Genomic DNA, 8,867 nt, shown 5'->3' on the forward strand with positions numbered 1-8,867 from the left:
GGACAGCTATTTGGGGGCTTGTGTCAATGTGACAAGCACACACAGCTCTCAAGGAGATGGCAGTAAAGGCTTACGAGGGAATTTATTAGCATTATTATTATTATTGTTTATTAGCGATTTATGTTTGTCAAAGATGACATGAGAATAAAAGCCGCATGCTGAAAGACCCGCGGTGTCATACTTCCACGTCGTTGAAGTGGCCAGACTAAGAAAAGTGTGTAAGAGTGTGTAAGAGTGTTTGTGTGTGTGCATGTCTGTGTAAAAGAGTGTTTGGAAGGGAAGTCTAAGCTGTAGCCTGACTGTACTACAGTATATGTGCACAGTCCTCCTTCCGTAAACTACTGACTGTTCTTGAACACTCTTATTTTTTGCAAGTTGCCAAATGTATTTTTCCAACACCCTCTTTTCATTTATTTACATTACATTGTTGGGAGTTTTTGCAAACAGTCACTGCAATATTTCATGAGATTATTTGCTTAAAGAGAATATGTGAGTGATGGACAGTTTACCTCACCAATGTCTACGTGTTGTACATTGTGTTTGTTTTTGAGGCATTGAGGTCCATTTTGTGCTGAGCTGTTTAAAAAAAAAAAACAGAATGTTTAATAAACAAAGATTTGCATATAGCCAACAAATTATCCAGTCTCATGTTGACAGGTTTATTAAAACCCTTCAAGTGATCTTTTCAAAGTTGCATTTATTATAGAGAAAAACTGCGATTAAGTACGAGTTAACTATATGATTAATTGTGATTAAATATTTTAACCGATTGACAGCCTTTAACACTTATGTAATGTCTGTTTTTTTTAAAAAAAATATATATTAACATGACAAATATATAAAAATATATATGTATATATATTTACAGTATATATATCATACATTAAAAAAGTCAGTGTAAAAAAAAAACAGCTCTCAGTATGACGCCGTATGATTGTAGACCACTGGAGAATGCAACCACAACAATAAACCTATTGTTCAATTAATACCCCTGACAGTGTTAATAAAAATACAGCATTATTATCTTTTAAAGACATCATTTTGATACATCCCGTGAGGTTGTGCAGGTGTGTACTGATTGTTCAAGCAGGTAGTGAAATGATGAAAAAGATTAAAGACACATTACATAGATTATATTATCTAAGCCAAGTGGTCATAAACCGTGCATGCTCGGAGACACTAGAGAGGCCAAGTGCGCTGGAAAGTCAGATCGTGTTTTACAGGAGGAAATAAAATTTTCTTTGATCAAGAGATAAGAATGCAGCGGCTGAAATTTGTTGGAAATGCGCCTCACGCTTTCCCTTCCAAGCAAACTTTCTTTCAAGCTGTGAAGAAAACCGGATGACCTTTTTTCAGGTTTACTGTAGGAGTAATTTACCTTGTGTGCATAGGAGTTACATGTTTAGACACGTCGTACTCAAAGAGCTACTTGAATGAACGAGGCAGCACAGACCCACAGCATGCATGATTCTGTTTGCACTGGCACCAGATAATAAGCCTGTCTTCTAACATTTATACATGTAATATACTGAATTTATTCAGCTTTTTTCTGGTTATATTACAGCTTTGTTGTCCTCAAATTCTAATGGACAAAGCTGGACTTGACATGATCTTAAACAGTCCAACAGTCCTCAACTTCAACAGTCCTTATATTGCGGCGTGAGGTTCTGGTGCTGATAGAGCAAGTCTCCTGCCGGAGCGCCAGATGAATGATGATGGTGATGATGATTGAGTGAAATACGTTTGACCATAAGGTATATGTTATTTGGGCATGTCATTAATGCAGAGGTGTCCAAACTTTTGTAAATGAAAGGATGCAAGGGCCACTTTCATATTATGTAAACAAACACATATAGATATGCTAAGAAGCTACAGTATATGTAGCTCAAGAAAAAAACTGCATTCCACCTTTGTAATACAGGCGAAATGCTGCGGAAAATGACATTTTTTCCATAATAATACAAGTTTATTCTTGTAAAATTGCGACTTTTGTTCTTCAATCGCTGATGCCTTTTTTTCTTAATATTTTGACTTTATTCCAGTAAAATTACAGCTGTTTTTTTCCATTTCTAGTGTCTTTTAAATTTTCCAACTATTTCATTTCGGCTTTCCTCTTGTAAATTTTCTTCTTGTAATTATAACTTTATTCCCATAATATCTTTTATCTTTTAAAACAATGTATTTTTTCTTTATTTCAAAGTTTTTACTAAAAATTTTTTCCCTCATGCGACAAGTTTATTCTCATAAAATTGTAACTTTTGTCTCATTAGAAGACTATTTTTTTCTCTTTCTTAATACTTGGACTTTACTCTCTGCTGTTTACTTTCTGCTGTTGATTAAAAAAAAAAAAAATTCCAGATAGTTCAACTTTCTTCTTGTATATTTTCTTTTGACTTTATTCCCATGTTATAAATTCCCCCCTAACCTAAGTTTCCAAAAATTACAACTTTCATTGTTCATTGTTTTTGACAGTAAAACCTTTTTGTTCTTTAACATTTCAACTTCCTGCTACGAGAATGACATTTCTCCTCATACTATTACTTTATTCTTGTGAAATGATGGCTTATTTTCCTTGCTAGATTACAATACTTCTCTTAATATTTTGACTTTTGATTGATTTTCCCATTTTTGCTGCAGTTATTAAGTTTCCTTGTTATTAAAATTACATTTTTAGACTGTGGTGCGGGCCAGCCGCGGGCCGCAAATGGCCCCCGGGCCGCGCTTTGGACCCCCCTGCATTAATGCATTCAATTTGACTTCTTTTTTCACCGTCTTTAAGTACTGAGAAAAAATGCCCCCCATGTAAAGCAACCCATTGTGTGTTTACATCACATTTAAGCATGAATCTGGTTTGAGATGACTGTGGAAGGCCGTGTGTGAGGTTTTATCTAAAGTGAGCATTCTTGAACAGTTAAAAAAACCCAAAACGATAATCATCAACTATATTTTCATGGCAGGCTGCAATGTAAAGTTGGCCTGAGAAGAGGAAAGCCTCTCAAACGGTTTGAAATAATGACTTGTGAAGACATAAATGCCAGGACCTTTTTCTCCCATTAGACAAAAATGTTATCATGCAATCTCTTGCAGAGATATGGGAAAAACACTCTTATCTCTCTCTTTTTTGTTTTTTTCCTCAGTCGAGGTGACTTCTGATCCTTCACTGATAACCCTGGTCATTACAGAGATGAGCAGTGAGGGCATGGGAGACACACACACACACACACACACACACACACACACACAAACAGATAAAGATGAAGAGATAGCATCGAAAACGGGTTCTCACTGTCTTCATTGACATATTTGGAATTATCCGTTGAGGGACGAGGAGATGGATTGCCAAACACACTCGTCACACAGATAAGCAGACAAGTGTTTAACGATGAAGTCCACAGCTCGTAAATCACCGAGCATCCCGCAGCAACACGTCCAACACGCAACTCGCTCACCCTCGAGTTCGCCTGACCAACTTCTACAACTTGGAAGCAAGCTGACACGCCGGCTCGAGTCAACGCAGAGCACTGGACGAGGTCATTTGTGGATCCTACTTGATTTAAAAACGCGAGACGACGAAGAAAAGTAGGGTTACGTATGAATAAACATATGAAAGAATAACGTGATTGTCAATTCAAACAATATTTTCAGTACCTTTGGGTTAATGTGAGTGTTTAATTCACCAGACACTTAAAGGGGTTTATGAGATTCTGTTTAAACCAGGTACCGTGGGCATAACCGACTCCACTTATTTGTGTTTCGCTTGTTAAACAAAAACACTATTCAATGAATTTAACGTTATTTACGTTTCAGGGCTTCAGCAAAGAAGCAAACGTCTAAAGTCAATACAAACATTTATTTCCCTTTTTCGTACTGTGTTTATTTCTTCCTGCTCTAAAAAGCTATCTGTTTATCTATTACACATTATTTATCCTTTCAGTAATTGGATTAAATAAACTCTGCTTCTTCCTGCTCCTTTTCAGGAGCATACAGAGTTGTGTACACGTGTGATGTCGGTTATTGTAATTACGTTAGGCGTGTATAAAATAAACAAAACCGTAACCATTAACAATATGTCACTTTTTGAGCGATACAAACCAGAGGTTTTCATCCCCTTTCCTGCCAATTTAAGGAGGGGAACAGCGGCTTGAAAAAAAAATTGTTTTTATTGTTTTTAACCAGCTAAGCCAACTCTGGCTATTTTAAATGTCAAATGGATAGACTCTCAGCACCACTGTGATAAAAAAAAAACAACTAATAAAGTAAAATTAAAAAATCCTAATAGGGGACGGTACCTTGGTTGTCCAGGTTGCCCTAAAATAGGACACCAGGTACCAACAAAACACAAGGGGACATTACCTTTAAAATGGCATTCACAGTTTTCACAAGGTACATGCAGACCATGCAGCATGTATGCAAACACATCTGCCGATGTGCATCCTTTCCTGTGTATAACGTGATCGTTTAGTTGTCGTGCATCTGTATTCACATACATGCACCAACCGTGTGAATTCTAGCACAGTGGTAGCACATTTTAGCCGAAACGCTGACGACAGCCATCATCACTGGCACTGTTGCAACAACATTCTGTTGGAGGTATGCTGCTGCAGCCTTCTGCTTTGTGTGTGTGTGTGTGTGTGTGTACATGTTTGAGGAAGTCTCCCATTGCCCACAAGCTTTCAATGGAAGCTACACGCACACACACACACGCACACACACACACCAAGACACACACAGTTGCTACTCCCAATTTGCTTTATGCTCTCCTGTCTGTTTCATTGGCTTCCATGACGATGATGTGTTCAAAGACCCTCTACAAAGACTGGGGGAAGCTGAAGCCATTTGCAGTTAAGAGTTGCGGTTAATGTGATGGGCGGGAAGAGGGAGGAGAAATGGTCCGTCGGATTGTAAATGAATGTATTATACGACCCCTGATGTCTGTTGAAAAATGAATGTAGTGACAAATCCCTGCAGCGAGGCAGCGGATTTGTGCAGCAAAGTGGAGTCGGCATACTGCGCGCTGTGACAGGCATCAGTGGCTTCAGCGCTTTCTGGCGGTGTGGTGTTAAAGTCCTTCGGCATCATTTCGTCACATTTCAACATCCATGTGTGTGTGACGCTCGTGAAGTCCGCCAGCAAACAGGCTGGCGAGAGGCAGACGCTGACGCCGGATATTTTTATTCCATTTCCTGGCGGCCTCCCTCCAGCTTCCAGGACAAGTGTGTGAATGTCAGTTGTGTTTGTTTGTGCGTAGTATTTAAGCCATCATGTGGAATGAATGACTCCACCTTCGTTTGCAAACAATGCTGATTGCTAAGATGATGTTTAGGTTTTGGAGACAAACACGAGACCCCTATGTTAACAATGCAGAAACTGAGAATATAGTAGGAAAAATGCAAGGATAACAAAAGCCACCCCCACACATTTTTGATTTGAATGTAAATTTAACAGTTGTTGCATTCTTAAAATATGTACTGTTCTCCCAAAACCTGCACGCAAATAACTAATGGGGCGTAATAGCACTATTTCGCCACAAGGAGGAGTGTCTCGCCAAATGTGCATCACATCAGCGTAGAAGAAGACCGTCCATGTTGGACAAGAAATCCCGAAAGGCTAACGTGCTATTTCTGTTGTTAAAGTTAAAGTTAGAGTTAATTGTGCATGATATATTTGAGTAGCATCAGTGATGTAAGTGTGTGAATGTTGGCCGTGTATCCATACCGTTTGTATGTGCAATGAGAAATAATTATATATTATTTAAGAAATGAATGTAGCAAAGCTAAGCTAACGGATATGAACAAAGGTGACGTAATGCTGACCGGATATGGCTACTCCGTACCATAACTGATCACTAAGTGGACTTATTACTGTGAAACATTTGGCTAATGTGCCACTCCAGTTGCTACAGATTCACTTATTAAAGAGCAAAACATCCAGTACACATCTATTTTATTAGTCAGGTGTGCAACAGAAAGTCAACAAAAGTTAAACACTATTTAATGGAACCTCTAACATAACCTGTCCCAGGGTGCTGATCAATCTCCACTTTTTGGGGGTGTACGGCGAAAGTGGCTCAACAAACCCGGGATTTGTGCTGAAGATGCCACTGGACAAAACCTGACATCAGCAACCGGACTTAATTGGTCCCGCGATGGTGGTAATCAGCTTACTTTGTCAACTCCCATTTTCGGCTTTGTGCTAAGTGCGCGTTCACATGAAAGGGGGCGTTTGACGTCATATTATTCTGCTTCCGCTGAAAAGTGATGCGATCCCAGCCGGTGTATTTGACTAAAAATGAGTACGTAATTATTATGGAGCGTTCCCGAAAGATTAGGACTGCTAAGCAACACCGTCGCCGCCAATACAGCGAGGGAGACCCGCTCACAGAATAATGCTGAGCATGAAATGGGCAAGTTAACGTAGATTTATTATACTAACTATACCCTACTAGTCTTTTCATTTATCAACTCTCAACATTGCACAACTTTGACATTTTAACACTTATTCATTTAAAAAATAAATACATTGGAGCAAAAACTTTTAAAAATCTTTGCAGTATGTCTTGTTGTATCTCGTTGTGACCACTAGATGGCAGTGTTGACGTGAGTAGCCACGCAAGGACTGCTGTGACATTTATGTCTGCTAACATTGGCCTAAGTAGAAATATTTCACATTGCATTTTATTCCTGGTGCTCGTGTGAGCATATTTAGCGTATTCCCTTGGCTGAAAATCTACCTTGCTTATGGATGGAGAATATCATCAGGGAATGCTCTTTTTTTTTTTTTTTGATGGTGACGGCATCTCCGAATTAGCTAAACAACGAAACAGTGGCACTTTCATAGCCGATTTTAAACTGAAAGCCTGGAGATAACCTGCTGTACTCCATCTTCCTACCACATTCGAAAAATATGCATGCGATTGTCTGGTGGTCAGTCCAGGGCGTAAGTCAGCTTAACCATGACTATAATGAGGGCAAAAGTTATAGAAAGTGGATGGATAGATGCAAAAGTCATTATGTACAACTACGTATTTTTTAAAAACTTGAACAATGAGATGGAGTGCATGAGAAAGTGGCTGCAAAAGGACCTCAGGGCTACACTTTCTTTCGATCTATTTTCCTTAAAGAAGTATGCAAAAAATGCATCAACTCTTCCATCTTCTTGTGTGGTTCCCATTCTTGTTTTTTGGAGGGCATGACTGAATGACAAGGCACCTTACCCGCACCAATTAACACACACACACACACACACACACACACACACAATTGCAGAGTCCCTCTTTTCAAAGCATGCTAAACCTTCAGGCTCAACAATACAAGCTGGACCTTGTCTTAAAGCCCTCATCCAATCAGAGGACGACAAAGTGAAGAGTGGAATTGATTGGCCGAGACAACCATTGTCGATTGATTACCATGAAAGACACTTTTGTTGGCGGCTGCGAGGCAGTGCGCAGAGAGGAAACGCTTCAACAGTCTTAAAATAGGTCACCACCCATACCAAGAAAAAACAATATTTGGCTGCGATAGCGAGGAGTGTGACGAGACAATCCCACCACATTGGGAGAGACTAAGGTCCACAGATTATTAGCCGTGAGTAGTATTGATTAGTTGTGGTTCAAAGGTTAACAGAGCAGTCTAAAAGCAGACTTGCGACAAAAGGAGAAGGATGTTTAATTAGGCTTCACTTATCTCAAAACTTCACATGCAAAAAGCAAGGCTTTCATTATCGAGTGACGACACGTTCAGGGTGACTTTCCACCGTGCTGCTTATGAAAAGAGAGCAACAGGTTGAGACCCAACTTGTTCAACCCCGTTCTCAAAAACATCCATAAAAGACCATGTTTCCTTACATTGAACAATTTCTAAGATTCAATCCACAACAGAATTACAGCCATATTTGTTCATAACCTGGTCACACTTTGAATTCAAGTGGATTTATATTTGTTTAGAGTTATTAAGGACAATATTCTACATTTTAACCGCATTTTTTTTCTATACTTTCTAGCAGAACCTACAGCTAAGATGTCCAAAGCCTGGCCCAATGGGCCACTTGCGGCCCGTAGCTTCCTTTTTCTTGGCATGAAAACATATTCCAAACATAAAATTCTACAAAAACAAAGGTTAATTGGTCACATACCCCACCGTGATAAGTGAAATTACCCTAAGTAGTATTCCTTATTTATAAATGGAATATTTTCATAATAAGAGCATAGAAAACCTGTCTACGACCTTTTAAATACGTTTTTTGACATTATTAGAGCCCAATAACACCTTTTATAGTCACCTTTACACTCATATTAGCCAATATAGTAGACGTACTGAATGTCTCATACAGTTGTCCCTCGTGTATCGCGGTTAATTGGTTCCAGAGCCACAATATATTCTCGTCTTTAGCCACTCTCTTGTGTTATTTCCAGCTAGAAATGAACTGAAACCTATTTCAGATTTTGGACATATTATAACACATTTTAGGCTTAGAATGCAGGTTGTGGTACATTAAAACACATTTTTGTGTATTGCATTTTTTCATTTTCATTGCTGTCTGTTAATATCCACTAGTAGTACTTGCACTCATGCTGTTCTCTTGCTGAAATGTCACCTTGCAGCAGTTTGATCATTTACATGAAGCTGCATTTGCAGCAGGGAAAGCCTTCCTGATCGAATGCGAGATAGTGAAGTCACTCTGCTTGCAATAAAAGTGACCTTTTCCTTATTTGCCGCTGAAGTGAGAGCCTTTCCTTGCATCAGTGGTGATGATAGACAGAGAACCAAATCCTAGCTTACAGCGCACCTGCAGACACACCCACTCACTCTAACGAAGAAGCACTTTTACTTTTACCCTCTGTCAAATATGTTTCCATGCCAGTACCATTT

This window comes from Dunckerocampus dactyliophorus, chromosome 14 (assembly GCF_027744805.1).
Source record: "Dunckerocampus dactyliophorus isolate RoL2022-P2 chromosome 14, RoL_Ddac_1.1, whole genome shotgun sequence".
NCBI lineage: Eukaryota > Metazoa > Chordata > Actinopteri > Syngnathiformes > Syngnathidae > Dunckerocampus > Dunckerocampus dactyliophorus.